General features: G+C 47.1%; 1 protein-coding gene across 1 annotated transcript in view; it reads right to left on the bottom strand.

Annotated features, from left to right (window-relative positions):
- The window catches only part of SEZ6 (seizure related 6 homolog), a 157,655-nt gene that overhangs the window by 85,061 nt on the left and 46,693 nt on the right, over window positions 1-25,901 (bottom strand). The window lies entirely within an intron of this gene.

The following is a 25,901-nucleotide window of genomic DNA, read 5'->3' as shown; positions in this document are numbered from 1 at the left end:
TCTACTGCAGGCTGAGGGCTATATTGGTCCCTTGGGCTTCGTCTCTCCCCCTCCCCCTCTCCCTTTCTTTCTCATTTGTTTCAGGGAATTAAATGCACTTAACACCACCTCTTTAAAATAAAACAGCATCGCATTTTAAAAGAGTCACATGACTGCTAATGGCCAGGGACTAACAAAGGAGAGGATTCAACACTCCTGCCAGCATCCAGCTGAAGCCTTCCCTGAGATTGCTGGGGATTCATTTGCATCCACATACAATCCCCAGACAGTCCCAGGGGTAAGCAAAGGCACAAAATGCTCAGCTTCATGGAGTGGTGAAATTTATAGCTGCAGGTATGTATAGCTGGAAATGCAGGCTGGAGAGGGGGTGCTGGAGGTGGTGTAGTCCATCCCCAGCTCTCTGCCAAGGAGGGCTGTATCTAAACCAGTCTGTCTCCAGTAGTTTGTCCCACTAGATCTGTTTTCTTTCAGCGCTTAGCACTACCTAATCTAGTTAAGCCTCCACAAGACCTTCTACGTTCCACCTTAAGACGGCTACCTACTACCTTTTCCATCATGCTGGAGGACACCTTCCTCTCTCCCCTCTCACCTTTTCCCGCTTAACATCCAGCCTGAAGACAAGTTGGGGGGACGATGACTCGAAAGCTTGTTTATTGCTTTGTGTCATTTTTGTGGCCCTAATAACAACATTACCCTGCTGATGCATTTTAATTCTCCCGTCTTCAAGCAGGACCTTCTCCCCAAGAAAATGGCCTCCTCCTAGCATTCTAAACAGTGAAACAACATTTAAATTGTGAATCAGACCTTTGATAATTCCAACTCAGAACTGTCTGTTCTGACAGGTGGTAGCTCTCCAGGTTTTTTAGATAGGGGGGTTTCCTAGCCCTATTGCTGCCAGGGATTGAACCTGGGACCTTTGGCACGAATAAGCATACTCTAATCAGAGCCCAGGGCCGGCCCATCATTGTGGTCAACTGAAGCAGTTGCCTCAGGCAACAGGCTGACGGAGGCGACCCATCTCTATCCACATACTTGCCCCCACTGCTTCTACATAAGAACATAAGAACAACCCCACTGGATCAGGCCATAGGCCCATCTAACCCAGCTTCCTGTATCTCACAGCGGTCCACCAAATGCCCCAGGGAGCACACCAGATAACAAGAGACCTCATTCTGGTACCCTCCCTTGCATCTGGCATTCTGACATAGCCCATTTCTAAAATCAGGAGGTTGCACATGCACATCATGGCTTGTTTCCTCCAGAAACTTGTCCAATCCCCTTTTAAAGGCGTCCAGGCCAGACACCATCACCATGTCCTGTGGCAAGGAGTTCCACAGACCGACCACATGCTGAGTAAAGAAATATTTTCTTTTGTCTGTTCTAACTCTCCCAACACAAATTTAGCGGATGTCCCCTGGTTCTGGTGTTATGTGAGAGTGTAAAGAGCATCTCTCTATCCGCTCTGTCCATCCCCTGCATAATTTTGTATGTCTCAATCATGTCCCCCCTCAGGCGCCTCTTTTCTAGGCTGAAGAGGCCCAAACACCGTAGCCTTTCCTCATAAGGAAGGTGCCCCAGCCCCGTAATCATCTTAGTCGCTCTCTTTTGCACCTTTTCCATTTCCACTATGTCTTTTTTGAGATGCGGTGACCAGAACTGAACACAATACTCCAGGTATGGCCTTACCATCGATTTGTACAACGGCATTATAATATTAGCCGTTTTGTTCTCCATACCTTTTCTAATGATCCCAAGCATAGAACTGGCCTCCTTTACTGCTGCCACACATTGGGTCGACACTTTCATCGACCTGTCCACCACCACCCCAAGATCTCTCTCCTGATCTGTCACAGACAGCTCAGAACCCATCAGCCTATATGTTAAGTTTTGATTTTTTGCCCCAATGTGCATGACTTTACACTTACTAACACTGAAGCGCATCTGCCATTTTGTTACCCATTCTGCCAGTCTGGAGAGATCCTTCTGGAGCTCCTCACAATCACTTCTGGTCTTCACCACTCGGAAAAGTTTGGTGTCGTCTGCAAACTTAGCCACCTCACTGCTCACCCCTGTCTCCAGGTCATTTATGAAGAGGTTGAAAAGCACCAGTCCCAGGACAGATCCTTGGAGCACATCACTTTTCACTTCTCTCCATTGTGAAAATTACCCATTGACACCTACTCTCTGTTTCCTGGCCTTCAACCAGTTCGCAATCCATGAGAGAACCTGTCCTCTAATTCCCTGACTGTGGAGTTTTTTCAGTAGCCTTTGGTGAGGGACTGTGTCAAACGCCTTCTGAAAGTCCAGATATATAATGTCTACAGGTTCTTCCGCACCCACATGCCTGTTGACCTTTTCAAAGAATTCTATAAGGTTCGTGAGGCAAGACTTACCCTTACCGAAGCCATGCTGATTCTCCCTCAGCAAGGCCTGTTCGTCTATGTGTTTTGAGATCCTATCATTGATGAGGCATTCCACCATCTTACCCAGTACAGATGTTAGGCTGACCGGCCTATAGTTTCCCGGGTCCCCCCTCTCTCCCTGTTTAAAGATAGGTGTGACATTTGCTATCCTCCAATCCTCTGGCACTGTGGCTGTTTTGAGGGACAAGTTGCATATCTTAGTCAAGAGATCAGCAACTTCATTCTTCAATTCCTTAATAACTCTTGGGTGGATCCCATCAGGGCCCGGTGACTTATTGATCTTTAATTTATCAATGAGGTCTGAAACATCTTCTCTTTTAACCTCTATCTGACTTAATTCCTTGGTCAGGAGGGGCCGTTAAGGCAGCAGTATCTGCCTGAGGTCTTCTGCCGTGAAGACAGATGCAAAGAACTCATTCAATTTCTCTGCCATCTCTAAGTCTCCTTTGTCCTCCCTTTTTCCTCCCTAAGTCTCCCTTTCCCTCCCTCACCATGCAGAGGGCCAACCGCTTCTCTGGCGGGTTTCCTGCTTCTAACATATTTGAAGAAGCTTTTATTATTCCCCTTAATGTTTCTCCTTCCAGTCCCTAGATTGAAAAAGGAGAGGGGCACAGAGAAGAAGAGATAGTGTGGAGGGGAGTACTGCGTTAGACATTGGAGAGTAGAAGGATCAAAGGCTGGCACACTATTGGGTATGGGGGGCAGCATTTGGCATGCCCCCTCAGGTGGCAGGAGGTACTGAGCCAGTCCTGACCGAGCCCCAACAGATGATCCTAAAAGGGCAGTTCTGAGCAAGCAAGTAAGTTCAATCTCAGGCCAGGGAATCTGCTCAAGTGCCTGTTTTACATACATGGTCCCATGTGGTTCACCTCCTGACTGCATCTCAAATAGGGTTTGGAAAGAACCTGTCGAACCCTGGAGAAAGCCCCAATAACTACTGCTGCCACCAGTCAGCACTGAGCTAGATGGGCTGGCTCGAAAGAAGGCAGATCTGTTATGTCCTCTGCACTGCCAAGCAAAGGGATCTCCTTCAAAGCGTACCTTCATTTTCCTCCTGGCCGCAAAGCAGCTGCGTTTCCGTGAGAAGCGCTGCTTGTAACCGGAGGGCAGCAGAAACACAAAGGTGGCATCTGACGCAGGAGGTCGCGGAGTCAACCGGGGCTTGTGATCAGCCGCGGTCTGAAGGCCGGGAACTGCATGGCATTGTGTGATGAGCCTCAGTCCGCCAGGTCACCCTGGTGAAAGTCTTACAGCCTCCTGCCCCCAAGGAAAAGCCAGCCACACTGGCCCCCTTGCAGATTTCCCTGTCACATCCAGGGGCTTGCTGGAAGGCCTTTCCTCCTGCAGACATCGGCTGAAAAAGCCTTCTCTCCCTGCCACCTGCACAAACCCCTTCCCCCCCTTGTGGAGACCCCTCCCCAACCTTCTGCCCCTCCGTCCCTCTCACCCAGCTTGCCTTCCCTACCTTTAATCCGTTGACTGCTCCAAAGAATGACACATGCCGAGTTTAATTAACTTTATTGATATTCAGAAATTAGGAGAATGACTAAAGGTAATTGCTCATTAAAAATCATTATACTGACACAGCAGGCACCAAACAGTCTACCTCGTTGCTTTCCAGTTAATGGATCCCTGCCCCATGCTTTCCCCCAAAGCTTGTCCCCACACAGGGCTGCTGCTGACACATCCCTCAGGTAGGAGTTGCGGCCAACTGGTTGACGCTCAGCCGCCAAGGAAATGAAAGAGACAAGCACGGTTGGGTAGGCAGCTGGAACATGGGTTTGCTGGCATGTCGCTGCATTCCTCAGCTCGGTGATTGACAGACAAATCCATGTCCTCTCTCCATTGCTGGGTTGGGGGGAAGCAAGATTTACACCTTCACACAGAACGCGAGAGAAAAGGTACAGTGTGTGTTGGAGGTGGGCTCTACCTATTACAAGAATCCATGCCACGTTCACCCAAATTCAGCATCCAGAAAGGGCGGGTTCAGAAAGCCGTATGTAAGAGGCTGAACAAATGGACTTGCATAGTGCAAGCCAAGGCCTAGCCAAGCCTAGCACCCACTTTCTTTGCCCGGCTGGAGCACTTGCAGAGATAACCTCTGAGCGTATGTAGAACATGCTCATCTAATTGATAGATTAGCCCCAATTAGCCTACGGGGATTTGGAATATGAAGTCAGGGTTTTATGGGACTGGGGGCATGACCTTCAGGGAGAGCTGGGCCCCAGTACCTCTCATGGTGGAAATTAAGCCCGGCTCCTCAAACTTGGACATAGAGGTGTCTGTGTTTGTGGGTTTTTTAAGGATGTGCCTCTGTGCATGTTCAGAAATGCCCTCCCTTCTGATTAGCTTGCAGCCGCAGAGCAAACACACCCCAGAAATTGTGATACATTTATGTTCCAAATCCAGTTTTTGGCTCTCGAAACTGGCTCTGGGTTGCAAACCTCGCATCTGTCATCGGAAAGCAAGTTACAGCCTCTGCTCATTGTTTGGTGCAGCTGCTATGAGCTAAGCAGAAGCTGTGGAGAGGACAAAAGCCCTCCCCCCCCCACCCGCCTAGGGAAGGGGGGTGGTGATTTATCATTGGTGGAAAGGAAAACCACAGACTGAGTCAAGTGCAGGAAGGACTGTGGCTCAGTGGCAGAGCCCCTGCCTGGCAGGCAGAAGGGTCTGGGTTCAATCCCTGCTGGAGAAAGCAGTGTAAGAAATAGGGGAGGAAGGGACTGCTGCTTCTCATGCTCACACATGAACTGGAAAGCGCTGGTGGCAGGAAGGGGCAAGGAGTAAAGGAGGTAGTGGGAGTGAGAGCCGACGGGTTCAAGGAGCGCAGCGACAGTGGAGATGAGCGAGGGAAATGAATGGACAGACAGAAAAAACCCTCTTAGGGGCAGAACAGCAGGGTCCTGTTGGCAGCTGGAAAGACAAAGCCTGATTGAAGTTATGAGGAGGTGTTCCCAGTGGACGGAGCTCAATGTGACCCAAATTGAAATGGAACAGAGTCTGCCCAGCATCCTTCGCAAATTAATCTCCAGATTAAGCTAATGCGGCAGCATTTGCTGTTCTGCCTTATCTAGTCTTGGTTATACCGCAAGAGCTCAGAAACAGACTTATCCCAAGCCCTGCCTGCCGCCGCTCAACGATCGCGTCTGGATTTTGATGCAATGTAATGGAGGCATTCGCTAATTTCTTGGGATCACTGTCATGAAATTGACACTCTCCCCCCACAGCCTTGCCTGAAATGTGTAACACAATCCATTTCAAAGGCTTCATCTTTGTTGCCCTTGGAAACTCCTTAGGCTCAAAAGTTGGCAATGGGATGAACCACCAGTGTTGAAACAACCAGCTTTCCCCCCTAAAAAGACATTGTTCAATTGCTGTGGGGGATTGGGGGCAAGTTGGTCTTATTTTACTGTTCTCCCTGGGAAGTGATTCTAGGCAACCAGTGTGGAGGGTCAGCTACCCTTGGGCATTCTGGAGGCCAAGAATGTCTTTGCAAATAGCTTAAAATCACAGGTGGTCCTTTAGAAGAAAAATCCACAATGAGAGGTCAGGTGATGTTTTCATAAAAGACTAATCAAGGGGGGGGGGAAAGGCAAGTTTTTGAGTCCTACTTTATTGGGCATGTAAGCAAAAGGACAAAGTGAAATGGAGGGTATGTTGAAAGACCTTGAAAGAAAAATGTGGGTAAGAGCTGGGGACTGGATTTCCTTTTAGAAGTTATGCTTCCAGAATTTAGTCCATTTCTACCCCACTTCCTCCCCCCAAAAGGGACACTCAAGGCAGCTTAGAAAACATATATAAAAAATACAGTATACAATATACTGATAAAACAGTAGGAGGAGGCTCCTTTTTGTGTGTATTGAAACAGTCTTGCACCTTTCACAGGTTGTAGGGACACTTCCCAATCTCCATAGTTAAGATTTCACAAGCTGCAGTTTGTGGGGCAACATGTCCCCCCTTCTCCCCCGTCCTTTTGCTTACCATCTGCCCAGTGAAGAATTGTGTAGGATTGCGGATTTTGCTAGCAGTTGTGATGGAACAAAAGCCACGCGATGGCTGGTGCAGGCAGCCATTGCGCCAGAGCAGAATGGGTGCGGACCTCCAGGAATGCAACAACCTCAACCCATACGAGACTCCTTCTGTTCAACCTCAGCTTCCAACACAAACAGCCTGAAAATTACTCTTTGCCTCTTCCACTTCCCAGCCATGCTGGCACCTGAGACTTGCGAGAGTGGCTTCTAGAAAAAGCCATCCACATCATTCCTGGTGGCTGGCATCAAAAAAAAGACAAGGTGGAGACTTCTCACTTACTCCATTTCTGAGGGCTAGCCAGAGCCATAGGACAGAAAACACAGCAACTATGTAAGCTTCCAGAATGCCACAAGGCTCCACACTGTTCTTCTTCCAGGCAAAACATTTGATCAAAGCAAATTCCTGGCATCAACTGCAGGACCCCTGTGCTCCAGAGAGATGGACCTGAGCTGCCAAGCTCTCACATATACTTTGGAAAACAGATGGCCAGCACAATATCATTTAGTCTGTTTTTTCCAGTACAGTTTGAAAGACCCTAACTAAGACAAGCTGGCAATGCATTGGTTAAACATTTGGGAACTGGAAAGTGCAAGCCAGAGTGGTGGTCAGTGGCATAGCCAAAAGGGGTGCAAAACACTAGATTTGGAAGGAAGCCTCACCGCACCATGCAAGGGGCCCCTCTTCCTCACCTTTGGAGCCATTCCAGGCGGGAGGGAGCAAAATGGAGGGTGGGGGTGTAGTGGGGGTACTAGTGGGGGTGTAGTCATGACTTGTAGACTGGAACCATGCAAAGTTAAAGTCCTAACTCTGCCATAGTCCTGATCCCTGGGAGCCAATTCGGCTACTACTTAACATTTAAAACAAACAAAAACCCGACCAGCATGTGTTTGCACAGCTCAGAATAACATACAGCTGTGAGTCAGGAAATCCCCAACTGTATCCTCTCTTCAACCTTTAACTCATAGGCTTAGGTGATCTCTCAACCTCAGGTCTCCCGTTTGCGATATGGGCATAAGAAGATACACCTGCCTTACAGAGCTGCAATAAGAATGTCTATTCAGTGCACAACACTGGTGTTCCTGGAAGGGGGGAGGACTCTTTCTTCAGGCACTGGGATGCCTATGTAAAGTGCTCTCTCCCCCATAGCTTCTGAACCAGTCACAGCTGCGAGAGCAAAGTGGAGGCGTCTTCCCTGCTTGCTCTCACTTTCCCAAATCCTGGGAAGCCAAGGAGGAGGCGGCGATGCTTTACACAGGTGTCCCGGCATCAGAAGAAACTTAGCATTTTGACCCCCCCCCCGGAACACCAGTGGTGCAGTAGTGGTTCTACAGTTGAATTTAGAACTGGAAGATCCAAGTTCAAATCCCCACTCAGCCATGAAGGTTCCTGGGTGACCTTGGGCCTGTCACTATGTCTTAGCCTTGCCTACCTAACAGGGTTTGTTGTGAGGACTAAAGGAGAGACAGAATTATGTACAGCACCCTGAGCTCCTGGGAGGAAAGACAGTATACAAAAGTGAAACATAAATTAATAAATATTCGCCTGGGAATAACCAAGGCTAGGAGAGGCCATCATTCAGTGGCAAAATGCTGGCCACTGGCAGAAGGAACCAGGCTTCAATATCTGCAGTTGGAAAGATCTCAGACAACTGATCTCGGAAAAATCCCTGCCTGGGAGAATTGTTCAATATTGGGCTAAACAGACCAATAATCTGTGCTTGTTAATTTAAAATAAAGTTATATCCCACCCTTCTCACAAGGATTCCAGGTGGCTTACCACACAGAATAAAACTTGTATGAAACTCATAGCCATGAAAGTAATTCCAAGAGAACCAGCTTCAGTACTGAATTACAATGTACCTATGAGGGCATGACAGAAGAGCCAAGCCTTCAGACAGCACCAAAAGATTTACAAAGAGGGTGCCAATGACCACCCATCCAAGGGAAGGGATGACATTCCACATCAAAGGGGCCACCCCTGTTAAGGCCCTCTCACAAATCATCACTCACCAGACTACTGATCATAACAGAACTCATAAGTGAGCGTCCCTAAAAGATCTCACAAGGCAGTCATCTTCATATGGGAGAAGGTGGACACAAAGACCTGTTTAGGGGCTTAAAGAAAATAACCAGCACTTCGAATTGTGTCTGGATAAAACCCCATTCCCATCGAATCCCTTACAGCTATATTTTGCTGTTTCCAACATTTCCGAACAGTCTTCAAAGGCAGCCCCATGGAGAATTTGTTACAGCAGCCTAATCATTTCTTAGACTAAGGGCCCAATCCTATTCAACTTTTCAGGGCTGATGCAGCTGAACCAATGGGCTATGTAGCCTTACCTTGGGGCTGCATTGGCACTGCAAACTTGGATAGGATTGGACCCGAAGACTATAATCCTATGTGTGCTTACCTATGTATACAATGAGTAAGTCTCATTGTATGTAGTGAGTACCTATGTATGTATCTATGTATGCTATGAGTAACTGAACTTAATGGGGCTCAATTCTGAGTAGCATTGCTGGATTTACTTGGTGAGGTCCTAAGCCAACAATTTTCAAACAGTGTGTGCCTCCGTTTTGTTCTACCCCCATGGAATGGCTCTGAAGGGGAGGGAGAGGGCCACTTGCACCCTGCAGTGAGGCTCCTTCAAAACCTAGTGCTTTGCACCCCCTCTAGCTATGCCACTGCATAGGATTATGCTGTGAGTGTGAACAGTCTGTTGGAAGAACAGTCTATTGGAAGTCTATTGGAAGAACAGGTCAATCTATGCCCTTCTACTCAGAAATAAGTCCCACTGTGTTCAGTGGGGCTTACTCCCAGGAAAGTATGTATAGAATTGCAGCCTCCATGACTTTTTGTTCACCCTGGTTTGGCGAAAACTGCTCCTGCTTTGCATGTAAAAGGTCCCGGTCAGGTTCACACCCCCAAATTTCCTGTCAAAAAGGATCTCAGCTGGCCTGGGCAAGGCTTCTTTGCTTGGGAGCACTGGAAACCTACTGCCAAGAAGAGGTGATATTCCAGGACTAGATGGACCCAGAGATCTGAGTCCACAGAAGTCAACTTGGTATGTTCAGGCCTTTTTCAACTATAGTCTATTCTGTCTCAGCCTGTCTCAGTGCCCTGACTACGAAAGGGGAAATTGATTGACCTTCTCTTTCAATGTATTCCTTCCAGCCTCGGGAAGGCAGTCCAGAGCTGGCTTCTGCCTCCCTGCATCCTGCCCGAGGCCTCCACTGCCCTGCAGAGCCCCAGAGGGATCCACCTGTGTAGTGTTGTCAAACCCCAGTGGCCAGCTTGACATCTTCTGCCTTACTTACAAGGCTGGCTTATCACTGGGCAACATACGGCATTTTATATAACGGCCTCCATGCGGCTTCTCAGCGCAACCTGGCCTGGTCTCGGCAGTGTTTGTGAGGCCGCTTGTGAGGCCGCCAGCCCAAAACAGCCCCAGATGAGCCCTAAAGGGACAGGAAGGAGCCCGGTGACCAAATAAAGCACGAAGTAACTGCCACTTTTATGGGGTGACAGAAATTGCTCTCTCTCTCTCTCTCTCTCTCTCTCTCTCTCTCTCTCTCTCTCTCTCTCTGCAGTCAATTTTTCAGCCAGCAAATGGGCTAGAATGGCTAGAATTGCAGCAGTACCCTGTCTTGGTAACTGAGCTCTGGGGGAAGATGCAACAGTCTCTTGGGGGGGCCCGGGGGTGATGGTGGGAAATGTAGCAGAGCGAGAGGCAGAAGAGAAAGCCATCAAAACAAATAGCCTCCGCCTCCCAAAATTGTGATGGTGAGGGAAGACGCGAGCAAGCTTTCCCACCAGGATTTTGCAGGGCCTGAACTCTATTAACCACATCTAGCTTTGCTTCAGCTGCTGGCCACCTTTGGGATGGGGGAAGCGAGATGTTTGTGTGTGTCTGTGTGTCCTTGGTGCCCTCCCCAAATGCTATAAGGCAGAAACAAAGGCTGCTGCTCTATAACATATTGGCAGATGTACAGTGTGCAACCATGTACATCTGGTCCTGGGTATACAGCCTTGTCAGGCACAGGACCCCCCTGTGTCTTCTTCCACATCTGGCTGTTCTACAACCAGAGGCAGTGCGGTGCAGTGGTTAGAGTGGCAGACTAAGAGCAGATAGATACAGCTTCAAACCGCTACTCAGCCATTGACACTTCTTGGGACACTTCTTGTTGTGAGATAAAATGGGAGTGGGGGAAATAACTTTGCATGCTGCCTCGGAGAAAGGCTGAGTTTAAAAATGTAGCTGGAGTGGTAAGTGGGCCCACCCCACTCTCAACTGCGTGGGCAAAGAGAAACAAATCATCAGGGCCATCTGAACCTGTACTTAGTCCCAGAGTTTGCCTTGATTGCCCTAAGAAAAGTGAGTTCTTGTAAAAAGGAGGGTCTTCCCAAACCTGTGTAGCCTCCTTTGTCACCAAATAATTGCCAATATTTACTGAGGATATCTAAATGCTACTTTTCAACACAAAGCAGTTTACATAGGAAAACAAATCAATAAATGATTCCCTGTCCCCAAAGGGCTCACAATCAACACACACACACACACACACACACACACACACACACACACACACACACACACACACACACACACACAATGCCAGCAACAGCCATTGGAAAAGACACCATGCTAGGGTGAAAGACAGTTGTTCTTTCCCTGCTAAATATAAGAGGGCAGCCCTTTAAATGGTGCCTCTTTGCCCAGTTAGCAGGGGCAAAGCCTTTATACATCTGTGTTTGCAGGGAAGAGGTCCCAGACCAGAAGGCTTAGCACAGAGCCCTGGCATCTCTGATTGTAGAAATAAATCCCTACACGTGACACCCAGCGGCCGACACTGTCAAACCACCTGCATTTCCCACACTCAGTGCTTCAGGAAAAGGTGCGCTTAGGGGACTAAAAATCCCATCTCTGCCCAAATACAGCTATCTCTTCAATGGAGGTCCTTTGGGAAGTTAAGCCTTTAACACTGGGGGAAGCTGAGTGCTCACTACAGTTTAACCCCTAGAACTTCTTTCCACGCCAAGGCTCAACTGCAGAACCACAGAGAGGCCAAAATAGAGAGGGCATACCCAGTGCAAGTCCAGTCACTATGCTAAGCAGTGGCGTCACTAGGGTTTGCCTCACCTGATGCAAGAGGGCAGTGCCTCACCCCCATGATGGATCTCCTCCCATGCAGTGGGTGGGCCAATGCCCCGGGCGGTGGTCATGGTGACGTACCATATATATACAGAGCAATTCTCAGCTGCTGCCTTTAAAAGTTGGGCAAATGGTGCCCATGGTTCTAGCTGCAGGAAAACTCGAAGAGACTGGCCCTCAAGTCACAAAGGTTAAAAACCACATTGAGTTGTGTTGGTTTTGATCTTTTGTAGGCCACCATGGTGGATTCATTGAGCAAGTGAGGTCGACTGAAGCAGTAAATTTACTCAGGCAGTAAATTGACCTGCCCTCCCAGCTCCACAAACTTCCTTCCACTCCCTGGATTCAAAAAGAAAGAGGGGAATGGGGAGAGAGAGAGAGAGAGAGAGAGAGAGAGAGAGAGAGGAAGCATGGAGGAAAGGTGGTCAGAGCATTCTGATCAACCAGCCCATTGCTCTCTTTTCTCCTCCACACTTCAATTCCATACCCCTCTTTCTTTTGGAACCCAGGCAGCAGCAATGGTGCATCCTTGGATGGGAAGGGGCTGTCAATTGGTATGCCATCTCAGGCCCCTGAGGATCTTGTGAAAGCCCTGCCTTCGATGCCTGAAAGACTGGGTGCAAATACTTAAACGCATACAATTAAAAATGAATGACAGAATGCACCCCTAGCACATGTCAGTACTTATGCAGCCCACATAGTGTCTTGAGAAGGGTTATGGGTTGTTTTTTTTTTTAATTTATTTGCAAAATATATGAATCACCTTCTCAACAACACAGCACTCAGGGCAATGTCTTAACCGTTGAGAGGTTTTACCTCTTATCGCCTAGTAACCAAACATCAGCACCAGGACGTAAGAGATGGGTGGTGGTTCAGATCCAAACCTGTCTCTCCAACAGACCACTGTTGTAAGGAGCAAACATCTCTTAGCCATTTGGCTGTGTCCGGATGGAAACCACCTGCCTTTCTTCATTCAGTCATGCCCAGTTCACGTCTCTCCCAGGCAGAAACGTGATATAGTAATGACCTCTGAGAACGTGCAGAGTGCTTTACACACACAACTGTCAGTTGCAGTCTCCCCCCCCCCATCTTGATTAAATCCAGGTTCATCGTCAACCCCAGCACTGATCTTTCAAAGAAAAAAAATCCAGCTTGTCTAAAACATGGAAGGGTGGAGGGGGAAGAGGGTTGAAATTCAGAGCCTACAGCTTATGACAGCAGTGATATGGCACCACTGAGACTGATGTCAGTTCTCCAGACCTGATGGTCCAGCTCCTTTTAACGGCTGCCAGAGTGTGACTCCTGTCTAGGAATGGCACCACTTGTACGTCTCCTAGTGGAGATCAGGCTTCAGTTTGGCAAATGGTGAGTCAGATGAGTTGCAGATGAGACATCCTTTTTTGGTTTTGTTTTTTTTTTTAAAAAGGGTAAAAGTCTCCCCCTCTCTGGATTCCCCCCCCCTTTCGCTCTGGGGAGCCACTTGGTGGAAAACGCACCACTCTAAGCTCTCAAGGAGAAAGATGAAATGCTCTCCCCAATCCCCTTAGCAAGATTAATTACGACTTGCACGGCCCGAGCTAAAAATACAGATATCTCTGGAAAGCTGTAATTTTCACGCACTCAGAGTAACAGAGAAACTCAGCCTGCCAGTGCATGTATTCCTCCCCCCCCACCTCCGCCTCCTGCCTCCACACAACACTGTTTGCAGGCTTGCTGTGTGCCAGGCCTGAATTCTTCAGGTGCAAAAGAAGCCTGCCTGGCCCACGGTCAGCTCAGAAGGCAGACCCTCCAACAGATCAGAGATGGAGCCATTTGCACACTTACAATCCACCCTTAAAGTCACACCGGGGATCATTCTCTTTTGAGCACCCTCTGGCATGATGCGTTGCCGAAGGCCTGCTGTATGTACATTCTTTCACTCTGCAGTAGCCTGTCCTGCACCACCGGCTGCTCAAGTTGGGGAGGGGGGGGTTTGAATTGGCCACAACTGTAACCAGGTTTAATAGAATGCTTCATCTCACAAGGGGGCTGGTTGTACTCGGTGACAGAACAGTAGCAACTCAAACACATTCCGCAAGGTTTACTCTCGGAGCAGTGGGGAGAGAGAACAGAAAGGAATCGGTGCACTGGCACTGTGACATGTCTGTGTGACATGCACTGACAAGCATGTGCACTAGGGTTAAAATGCACCCACTCAGAGATTTAATGTCTAGAGACGCAGGGTGGGGGACTAAGAACTTCAGTGCACACAAAAGTGGGAGGTAGGTGTTTACAAACACCACAAATGTGTGCTTGCTACACATCTTTTTAAAAAGATATCCCCATCATCTCCCATAAAGGCAAAATAAGAGTGGTGATTTTCCAGGGATGGCGACCAGAAAACAGAGACTCACCCCAGGGTTGGTCAAAAACCTTCTCGTACCTGGTCTGCCAAATTCCATCCTCTTATCCATGGGTGTGCCAGCTTCTGCTTCTGCCATTCCTTCTTGTCCCCTCTACTCCATGGATTTGAAAAGGAACAGGGGATCAGAGTGGAAGAGCAAGTGTGGAAGAGAGGAGAGTGGGAGGCTGGAACCTCTCTGACACTCTAGCCCACCACTCTCCTCCAAACTTTTCCTCTTGCCCCATTTCTCTTTCCAGTCCAGGGAGCAGGGGGAAGAGGATGAGCAGAGGCAGGTGGATGGCGGTGGGCTTTGTGTGCCTCCAACTAGCCCACTGCCTGAGCCATTTCAGTTGGCCTCATTGATGGGCTGGCCCTCAATCTGCCTGGTAAAAAGAGTCAGCTGGGGTGCCCAGTTCTGATTCTCCCTGGTAAAGAGGGACAGCTGAGAAGGGCTTCTTTCAAAATGAACTTCCTAAGCCTTGCAAAGTTGGCTTAAGGACAAAGTGCTAGGGACACGACAGTCACAGCCTTCAGATGATGGTGAGCTCTCTCTCTCTCTCTCTCTCTCTCTCTCTCTCTCTCTCTCTCTCTCTCTCTCTCTCTCTCTCTCTCTCTCTCTCTAACAATTGGATCATCATTTCAAGACATTTCTTGTTCCAGAGTTCCAGACATGCATCACCTTCCTGGAAAGGAAAAAACGACAACACATAACCAGCCCACTGCTTTGACACTTAGCAGCTCATGTACCTTCTGCCTCCTGGCCCTGGGAGACATCAGATGCAACTCACTTTTGTGTTGGCTCCCTCCCAACAGCCAAGAGTTTACTAAAAGGTTAACCCACCGTCCTTGCTCCCCAAGGATGCCCTTCTGCTACCCTGAGGCGTCAGCTGGGAACTTTCCCCCCTTCCCCTGTGGGGAACATGGTGCACAAAATGCAGAAACATCTCTACAGGCAACATGCACACACACACACACACACACAGAGAGAGAGAGAGAGAGAGAGAGAGAGAGAGAGAGAGAGAGAGAGAGAGAGAGAGAGAGAGAGAGAGAGAGAGAGAGAAGCTTGAAGCAAAGTGTGACTTCCAAGATGACCCCTTTGGTACGCTATGCAGAGTGACTCAATTCATATCCACTAATAACAAAATGAATTTGAGATGGGGAAAGGACTGGAGTTAACCTTGAAATCCTGAGAACCTAGTTGCTGCAAAATATTGATAAGGGGCTAGGGTGGAGTAGGAGCAGTGCAAAAACACCCTTGGCAAGCACGCTGCTCTAAGACCTAGAACAAGAGTCTCCCAACCTTTCAGTAACGTTATATCTTTTACACATTTTTGCAGGCCAAACTATCCAAGTTTGTAAAGGAATGAATGAAATTTAAATGAATGAACATGTTTTAATTGGATATTTTTTTTGTAATCAGCATGATATGACTCAGAACAAAAGAGAAATGTGATAATTACAAAGAAACAATGCTGTGCTTAAACTGAGAAATGATAGATAATGAGTAAAAATGTCAAACGTTAGCCCAAAAATAGCAATAAAAATATTTTAAGTTGCTGCGGGCTGGATAAAATCTTGTGGAGGGTGGTGGATATGGCCCCCCTGGCCATTTTTGGAGACCCCTGATCTAGAAGCTTAACAGAACATAGCACATCATCATGAGAGGCCACGAGAAAATTCCACTTGAGCAGTAATATGAACCATAGGCTGTGTTGAGAGCAAGCCGATGTAGCACAGCAGCATTGGATACATCTGAACAACAGCACTAAGCTACTTGGATTGTCATTGTCATCCAAGGGTTGGGACATACCTGTAATTCTGTCAAGAAGGCACAGATTTCTATCCTCCCTGACCTGGCCAGGCCCCTTTCTGACAGAGATTCTCCTGCAACAGCACAAGGGACTCCACCACTCTTCGGTCCACCTCTTGCCAACTAGACCTCTACTTCCTTCAGGCATGCTTGGAAATGAGGTCCTCTAGCCAAGATCCCCAATCACACAGCTCCAACCCTAGTGGCCTTGCTTGGGACATCAACTAAGGTTTAGTTGAAGTTGTTCAATGCTCTGGATTCCACAGCCCAAATATGTTGAGCAATCTAGGGAGACATCACCGGAGAGTCTATTTAAGGTGGATAGGTCTATGAAAGGCTTTTAGCCATAAGAGCTTAATGGAAGATCCACATTCGGAAACCATATATATCTGATTACCAGGTACGTGATGGGGGTAAACAACAGGGGACGGCTATCTCTATCTTGCTTTGCTTATGACATCTTGCTGGCTGCTATCAGAGATGGCATGTTGTCATTAGACACCCTGGCCTGATCCAGCAAAGCTAGCTCTTATGTGTTTTGTGTGCCATAAGCGTTTTTCAGAATGCATTGAGAGAGGGGGGATATATAGCAGCTCTAAATTCACTTTCCTCAGTACCACAATTAAGGTGTCACCATCCTTGCTTGTCCATAAAGCGGTCTGGAAAAATCTTACAAAGAGTTGGGTCTCTGAGGACGCTACCCAAAGACATGGAACTTTTTTCTTTGGAAGGAGGACTTTCAGAATGATTCCCTCAGCAAAACTGATGTGGAAAATTGTCCTGCCAGAATTGAAAATCTGCATAGACCTTTTTATTTTTCCATGAGAGAACAGTGAGAAGCTGGTAAGAGTCTTGCATGAATATACAACTTTTATTTAGTTATTCTAATAAATATTTGCATTGCTGAATTTTGATCCCCACGGTGGTCAGCTTGATAGGTCTGGGAAGAAGGGCAGAAGGATTAAAGCCATCTCCTAGGTTTTTCCCCCATCAACAAATCTTCAAAGATAGACTGCTTCTAAACATGGGGATGTTATCTTAGCTAAAAAATCAATGCAAGTCCTATTCTCCATCGATTGACCCAAACGTTTTTGTAATCCCTCCATTATTTTTAAGCAAATACCTTATCACAGCTTGGATTAGTAAATTCAATCATTATTCATTGTATGAAGATAATTCATTTACCCTGTTTTAACCTCCAGTCCATCAATGTTGGTAGATGACCTCAAGTTCCGGTGTTTTGAAAAAAAGAGAGAGAATAAAGTCTTTGCAATCCTATCCCCAGTTAATTCCCTAAAAGTCAATTCCAGAAAAAACAACGTCCCCTGTGAGTTGCATGTGTCTTCCAAAAGCATTCCTGTTAAGGAATTACATTACATCGAAATCTGTCCCAAATTGGTATATTAAGAGTATAGATCAATAAAGATCTGAGATTTGTCACCTGAGACAAGCCCAGAGGGACGGTTCCAGTTGTCTCCAGTTGCTTCTAGCAATTTCGCCACCTCAACTGAGGCTGCTGGAAGATTTTCTGTAATCAATCAACTGGTTCAGTACATGTTAAGGATTGAATCCCTTTGTGCCTTTGTCTTCGCTGATGAATTCTGAACCCTTGAAAACCTGGCCCACCTCCTGTTCTTTGAAACAAAAACCTCCACCATCCTGCCTCTTGACAGCTCACACAATCAATTTCTTCTCCCCCAGTGCTCTCAAAAGAGAGAGAAGGAGAGAATTGTGCCCACAGGCAGGCGGGGGGGGGGGAGAAATGGACCTATCTAGGAAAGCTCACCGAAAGGATTAACACCTTCTGCAGAGCTCCCTTGTCTTTGCGAACATGATAACTCACCAATCTTGGACTAAATCAGGCATATGGTATGACCGTCCCCAGCAAGGAAGTTAATATTGGAGCTGCTTGCCAGGATCAGCACAGACCAAATAAGGGATTTGTAACAAATCTGAGAGTCTGATTTTCCCCAGCTGACAATCCAGCCTTCCACCCTCAATTAATGGCCAAGAGCGGATCAAGGCCTAAGCAGCAGTGATGAAGAGAGGAGGGTGATTAATCCAGCAGGCTTTTCCCCTGTTTGGCACCTGCCTGAAGGTCTGGCCTCTATATTCCAATTGGGGTGTCCTTTACCTCTGCAAACAGGGGACATTCCGTGGCACCTCTGGGTGCTTAGTGTTGAAAAATGCACAGGCAGGAGAGGGAACGTTAATAGGATTTCATGACGGAGACATCTCTGTGAGGGAAGAGGCTTCAGGGAAGATGTAGTACAGTGCCTGGAGTGATTTCCCTTTGGAGAACGCACAGTATGGGACCTTGTTATGGCTTTGCTGCAAGCAATTCCAAAAGCAGAGAGAGTCAGTGCATTCATGCAGAGAAGGCAGCCCCACTCTCAGGGAGCAGTAGAGCCTGGGAAGCAGCCAGGCCTTCTTCTTCTCCCTTTCTAGGGAACCAAGACAACAGAGCCAAAGCTAATCTTTCAAAAGTGTCCATATGGTGATATACCACTCGCAGGAAGCAGCCCATTTGCAAGAAGCCCTCTCTGTGCTCAAAGTCATGGCCCATGAAATAAAACAAGCTGCTGTCATCCGAGAGCGGGACAAGGACAACTTCTTCCGCACTGGCACAAAGAGAGACTTCCACTCTCTTGAGGTTGCTCCTTCAACTCCCCTAGGACAGACTTATTCCTCATGCTGAAGGCTCTTTTGGCCTGTGTTGGCATGTATACACAAGCACATTCATGTGCATGCACCCTTGATTTTATTAAGCTCCCCTGCTCATCTGGAACTCGATTCCACATAAGGGAACAGAGAAACTGAAGAAGCAGTCTCCCTATCACCTTTCACAGATGGTTCGCTCCTTTGACCAACCTGTCATATAATTAGAGAAGTAGCGGAAGGGTGAACTTTCAGCACAAACTTGGTGGTGATTCTAATTGGCTTTTGTTCTTGTGAGTCAAATCAGGTGGTGGGTAGACTTTCTGGATTAATTCACACAGAGTATGCAGGAGGAATCTTGTGCACATCTGGAAACTATGGGTAGCCTGAAAATGCCCACAAATTAAATGCTGGGTTTGCACATGTGGAACCTCAGACCAGTCTATTATTTCTAAAACCCATAACTAAAAAAAGAAACTCTCATAAGACAGCACATGATGGATTCTCACAGGAGAATCATGTAGAGTGAATAGGGCTGCAGATTGCCTTCCCCATGTTTCAGGTGTACATACACTTAAGAGCCCAAGCCTATATATGTCTACTCAGAAGTAAGTCCCATTATAGGACTTACTCCTAGATATGTGTGGATAGGATTGCAACCTTATTTTGTAGGAACACCTATGTACCTAACTACCTATCTCTGGTCACCATCGCATATCAAGAAGTAACTACCACAAATAATTGCTATATGCTGCTTTTCCATTGGTTTTTAAAATCACACACACACAAACATACCCAAGAGCAGGCCTACAATCCGTGGTGCAAATTTTGTAGACATTAGCACTGATATCTAAAACATCACCCCTGTGTTTCATGGGAAAATATATTGTCGAAATAGATGAGTAAATAAAAGAAGATCAGAAACATGGAAGCTTACAGCTCAATCAGCTACATGTTTTCTCAGGAGTAAGATCACTATGTTCAGTGCGGTTTACTCCATCCTAGTGTGTAGAATTACTGCCTTATTAACTATATGCTTCTGCTACTGTTTGAATTATGTTGTGTATGTGTGTGTGTGTGTGTGTGTGTGAATTACAGACTCCCTAATTCCTTTGGCATCAACCCAAGGGGATAACAATCTTCAGAAGGCTTCACATGTATTTATAGAATAATCCACAACCTACTAAGGTTATATCTGGAGTTGTTTTTGACACATCAACCCAACTTTGCAAATGCTATTTGTGTGGGTCCTAACAGCAGCCTTCTTTCAACCCCGTCCACCCCTGAAATCCAATCCCACGAAGGATTCTGTTTCATGAAAGGGAATTCTGTAATTAGGGTCTTACTGGGTCAGGATCCCTTGGAGGGGAAAGAAGAGATGTTGAAACAAGGTTTGTGTATACAAACAGCGTACCACTTTCTCATCTCCCACAGTGGGGAGAAGCAGCTTGCAAATCCTGCTGAGCCCAAGAACAGAGACTTCAGGAATTTTTAGAAAGGGAGACATCATTGGGATTCCCCTTAAAACTATTCCTGATGTTGTTTTATTCAAGTGTTTAGCACTTTTATTTACTGCTAGTGCTTTCAATTGATTATGAACTTCCCTGCTTGGTAGCATGCCAGTCTCTATAAATGTTAAAATAAATGAATATAATAAATCAATAAATTACTATGTAAAAACTCAAATGCATCCTAAAGGAAGATCTCATGAGCCACTATTATTATTATTATTATTATTATTATTATTATTATTATTATTATTATTATTATTATTATTATTATTATTATTATTTGCAGTAGGGCTGCCTTCATGTCCTTATCTATAGGGTTTGACCCTGACAGTTCAAAGTCTTAGACATCCCTGCCAGGAACCTCTTTGTTTCCATAGGTAAGCTAAATATTCTCCAGGGTATAAGTGGGACACTTAGATGAGCTTGATCTGGGATTAAACAGGTTCACATCTTGGCCAGGCAAGGTAAATGCACAGACATAACTTGGATTAAGGGGAGGTCACCTCAAGAAGACTTGTGGAATCCAAGTGGAAATTGCAACAAGAGGGGTCGTGGATTCCAAGACGATGTCTCTAAAAGAAGCTTCTTCCCAAAAAGTCTGAGTGAGAAGAACTTAGAGAAGTTTCGTCAGAGGAGCAGCTCTGGGTTTTGCTAACCCAGGAGAGCTCCAAAGGCATTCGGGGTTGGGGGAGGCTTGGAACTCAGGGGCGGTGGTGTGTGAGCTTGAGGCGTCTGGAGAGACCCCCATTTACAACACAGATCAGTCGACTACAGCCTAATTAAAGCAGCTGCCGGCTCCTTGCCTCGCCTATTTGCACAGATAGAGTAAAAAAAAAAAAAAAATCAATTATTTCCAAAGGGGCTGAACATGATTAAACGCAGTTTTGTGTTTGTCGCTCAGTCAAATACTAAGAACAACAACAATAATAGTAATTTTTTAAAAAATGATTATCACGCACAGCGAGTAATTACGAAGGAAGCCCTCCGAGCTATTGCTAAGCTGTGATGGGGAGGGGAAGAAGAGGCAATCAGGGGTATTAAGAATGCAATTTATGCTAAAGCGGATTTGGGGTGGGGGCTTGAACGACAGGGAGATCACTTTATTTCGCCACAGCGGGTCCCCTTCCTGGCACCACCACAGGGCATCTTGCATTAACCCCCCACAATCCTAGCCAGAAGGGACAGCACCCTCGCAGCGATCTCCTACCTTGTGCTTGGACCCTGAGCAGCGTAGCCAGTAGGAGACAGAGGGCTGGAGACCCCTTCATGCCCGCTCCGAGGTACTTTGCACGGGGAGGCGGCTCCTCTCCCCTCCCCGAGGCTGCAAGCAGGCGCCTGGTCCCCCAGGCGGGCTCCTGGCCCCCGTGAAACGCTGGCAGCCCGAAGTGGTCGCGATCCCCCGAGCGAGGGCTGCCTGGCACTTCTACACGCGAGCCCAAGAAGCCCTTTCTGCCGGCTCCGCGCTGTGGCGGGGACAGCGCCTCTTTCAGCACCGCGGACAGCTCCTAGCGTCTGCTCCGGGAATCGCTGGCTGGCCGGGTGCTGAAGAACAGCTCCTTACCGTAAGGCTCCGAGTACGGCGGCCCCACCAATCCTGTAGGGACTTCCCTCCCAATGTAGGGTCTCCACCTTGTCCTTCTGGGGGGTGAACAGAGGCAGTTCCAACTGGGCCAGGCAGTAAACAAGAAGCTTCCCTACCTCCCTTCTCAAGAAAGCTGCCTCTTGTCTTTTGGGAAGGAGCCCAGCAAAACTCTCTCAGTGTTGCCTAAGTTGTGAAAGAAGCAGCAACTCAAAGAAGAGACCACACTCAATTCCACTTCCTTCTTGCTCATCCTCTTCCACTAAGGGTGTAGTGCAGGGATTGTTCCAGAGTCTCCCCCTCCCATGAAACCAATAAAAGTGAGGGGTGGTCTAGCAGAATAGGAAAGGGGGAGGGGCTAACAAGTTAAGAAAGACTTGCGAGGGAGGTTCTTAGCCAAGTCAGGACTTTGACAGATTGCCCTGTGGATGTCAGCTTTGGCACTCTCACTCCACACACCCCACCCCTCACTCATCAGCCATCATCACCCCTTGAAAATGCTGACCCAAAGATTCCCATCTATTCTCTCAGCATTTCAAATTCGCAGGATAATGAAGATAGCTTTTGAGCATACAAAGGACAATAAATTATTACTTTGCGCTCAATAAATGCCAAGGCTGCAGGCAGCTACATCAGCAGCAAACTGTGCTCACAGAAGATGAAGGGGGAGAAGAACTTAATTATCATTATATTATAGTTAAAAGCCTGTGGCACTCCGAGCCAGCTTCTGTAGAAGAGCCAGAGCCAGAGGTTTTGCTAGGAGAGGCAGTGGCAAGTGAAGGGAGAGGATCCCTGTTTGCCAAACAGCTAGAACCCCAGGCACTAAGATTTGGGGGGGGGGGTTGTGGAGAAGGCCCCTAGTCACAATGTTATGTTCTCTGAGCTTTAGGACTTCAAATGAAATGTAATGAGCAAGAGAGGGGGCTGTTTTCGCCCCCACAAAAACTGTATTTGGGCCCGGTCTGGCTCAAACTATTTTGCTTCCATAAGCCCAAATATATTTTGTTGTCCACCTTGAATCTTGTCCAATTCACCAGCAGGGTCTTCTCTTCCTTGGTTTCCTCAGTGTTGCTGCTTTCTTGGCTTCATACAAATGAATGGAGGCTTTTGCATTATTCACTTCATTGGAGCGAAAGGAAAAGGTTTGCAACCAACCCACAACACAAGGGTCATGTGGTGGTGGACATAATTGCTCCTTGCATCTCAGACCCCATTGTCCTATTTGCATCCCCCCCCCCGGAGCAATTTCCTGATTAGCCTGGAGCCCCTGGAACTTTGCCACCCCAGGCAGCTGCCTGCACTTCCAGTTGGGTTGGGTCGGTCTTGATTTGAGCCCAACTCATTTTCCAATTTCTTTATTTCCAGATTGTGAGAGTCTTATTGACTGTCTTGAACAGTGCCATATTTCTTGGCCTGATGTCCTTCTGGGGCAGATATCATGCACAATTAAATTCAAGCGGCAATCCTTTTTATTTAATACAGTTAATGGATTGCAACACATTTCAGCTTCCAGAAGTCTGCTCCTATGCTCTGACTCATTTTTTTTTTTTTTTTTACTTTTCAAAAAAATTGCTTTAAATTGAATTTTAACCTCCTACCGAGGCGGGGAGATTTGATGCAAGCATTGAGACTTTCCTTCAAGCAGGCAGATGGCATTCAGTATGATCTAACAGTGAAACTGCTCCAAGCAGATTTCTGGACACTTCTCTCATTGTAGGGGGAAAAAAAATGAAGTTTGACTGTTTATTTAGTAATGTTCAACATTAATTGAAATCCAGATGGACTTTGGTGGGGGGCAAGAACCAACATGCAAAATGACTGTCTCTGAAAACCTAATTTCTTGCTATAGGAACAAAAAGGGACAGTTTGTCCCAGTCTACCCAAAAAGGGATTACTGTGGGGTGGGGATTCAAAACATGCAAAATTGTTGGTGTTGGGAACTGTAGAGTAGCTAGAATAAGAGATTGCCAAGAGATGGCAGGTGGGAAGAATGTCCCAGGATGCTTTTATGGGGGGGGGGGAGGAAGAGCAGCTATAAGCCTGTCTTGTTTAATCAGAATTTCCCTTTGTCTAGACCTGAAAGGGAAGACCTGGCAGTAGTTGAGGCCTGGATTGCACATTGTCAAGGCCAGTTCAAGGTGTGTGTTATAACGATGCCAGATCTGAGGGTTAACATAAAGTTTTGGGGGTTTTCTTCTTCTCCAAGTAAAATCTCACAATGAAGGGCCAGAACAAAATGAGGGCGAGGAGGCTATTGAGAGCTTTGTTACTGGCCTCACCATACACGTCTATCAGGCCCCACTCCTCCAGCACCAGCCACAGCCAATTTTCCCAAGCAGGTTCTTGCCGTCCTCTGTCCTCATCAGACAGACACCCCTAGTGTAAGTTGCTGGGGGTCTTGAACTGGGGACTCTAGCTGCATCTCCCAGGCAGAGGGAGTTTCCAGTCTCCACTCTGCTTCCAGTGCAGCTCCACTTACGTACTGGTCGGTACTTTGGCTTCAGCCCAGGTGGCCCGTCAGAGTCTCCAAGGCTTTGTATAACAGCTGCTCCAGGTTTGGTTCCTTAGTCTCCGCAATGTCACTTGAGAGAGCAACAACATAGGCTTAGGATCCTATGTTCTGGCACTAGCATTCAGGCACTCAAAGCCCTTTACAAATGGGCAGCTGCACAGGGTGTGCAACATGAGCTTCAAATCCTGATAAATGATGTTGGAGGTGTGCCATGAGGGAGAGGGAGAGGTCAGGGTGGTTGGGGCAAGGAGGGCGGAGCTCAGGTGTCAAGAAGTGGGAGGGAGGGGTCAGATCTTGGTGGCACCAGAATGCACCGGATCGTATCCCCTCTTTCCCAGGACGCCCCACCCCTTTTCTCTCCACCAGCAAAATGGCTGGTGTAAGGAGATCCTTAGGTGATTGGGCAGCCTATCAGGGGTAAGTAAAATATGTTTTTGTTAGATTAATTTATAAATAAAAAAAAATATTTTTACTTGCCTTCTGCTAGCTGTCCTGTAGCTGTCACGCCTCCTAACCACCACCATTGGATGCAGTGCATGGTCTGTCGGTATGGCTCCATTGGCACCAGTAGAGGATAGAACTGGGCATTTAAGCCATTCCACTTGGGCAAACCAGTTCTAGATTCCTTGCCTGTCCTTCATAACTTCTGGCTCTGGCTCTTGTGCTCTTTGTGTTCACCTCCAGCCTGACTTGACCAGGATTGTAACAGTTTTTATCAGGGTATGGCCAAACTGGAGACCTCATACTGCCTGCTCATCACAGGTTCAAAGCTGTATTCCTGATTCCCTTCTGTACCAGCAAAGAGCCCTGGGACCAAAATCATTGCCTTGGTTAATCAAGGTTCCTGACTGATGTCCTAGATTCCTTTTGGAGAGTTTCAGATGAACAGCGGTGCCCAATTTCTAAATGAACAAGAGTGAGCACACAAGCCAGGTTGTGCTTTTGGTTTTTAAACACTTGATCATTACTGAAATCAAAATTATTTCGAGGGGTTAAAAAAAATCACAGGGTTTCATACTGATGTTGTCTATTCATATAGACAGTGCTCACCAAAATTTAGTACAATAGAGTATACCCACAGTAAGCAGGCTTCACTTTTCTCCTTTTTTCAGGTTATTCCAGATAAGAAAAGAAAGGAAACCAGACAGTAAGAAAACGATCTGTGCTTTCAGGATTCCATGAATTTGAGAAGTGATTTGGCCAGTCATAATTTCTCATATTTTATTGACCCAGTCTCTGTAACCAAGCTCTTCCATTTATTTGCCCATACAATTTTGGCTGCTAAAAATAAAGCTACAGAGCAAAGCCTCCAAGAGAGTACAAAGGACTCTCTAGTTCCAACTTCTCTCCCTCTGACAAGGAAGATCTTTCCCCTAATCCTTCAGTTATCCCTATTGTTACTTGGGAAAGGCACTTCACATTCTTAATGACATGGCCTTCCTGATTATGTCACATATCCAAGGAGCTGAGCCCTCGTGCTGAAAAGAGGTTCCAAGGCTAAGCCCTGGTTCAGATTATGCCAAGGGGAGGGACAGAGGATAGGATGGGGCTCTACCCTGCTGCTCACCACTATTACCATCTGTGGCACCTACTATCACCAACAAAAGGCCCCTCTGCTAATTATTCAAATGTGGGAGAGAAAAGGTAAGATCCTGTATTGGATTGGACTAGCCTTCATTTCTCTTGTTGCTGATCAAATCTAGCTCTGTTCTAGAAGAAGAAACCCCACATCTCTTCTCTTTCAGCTGCTGTCCCAGTGCAGCCAGGCCAAAACCCCACAGGGGTGCTGAGTAACTTCTGCTTGCAAACCATCTCAGATCCCTAGAAGCAAGTCAGATAAG

Source organism: Tiliqua scincoides, chromosome 8 (assembly GCF_035046505.1).
Source record: "Tiliqua scincoides isolate rTilSci1 chromosome 8, rTilSci1.hap2, whole genome shotgun sequence".
Taxonomy (NCBI): Eukaryota; Metazoa; Chordata; class Lepidosauria; order Squamata; family Scincidae; genus Tiliqua; species Tiliqua scincoides.
The sequence above is the reverse complement of the archived record's forward strand: the minus strand, read 5'-3'. Positions and strand labels throughout refer to the sequence as shown.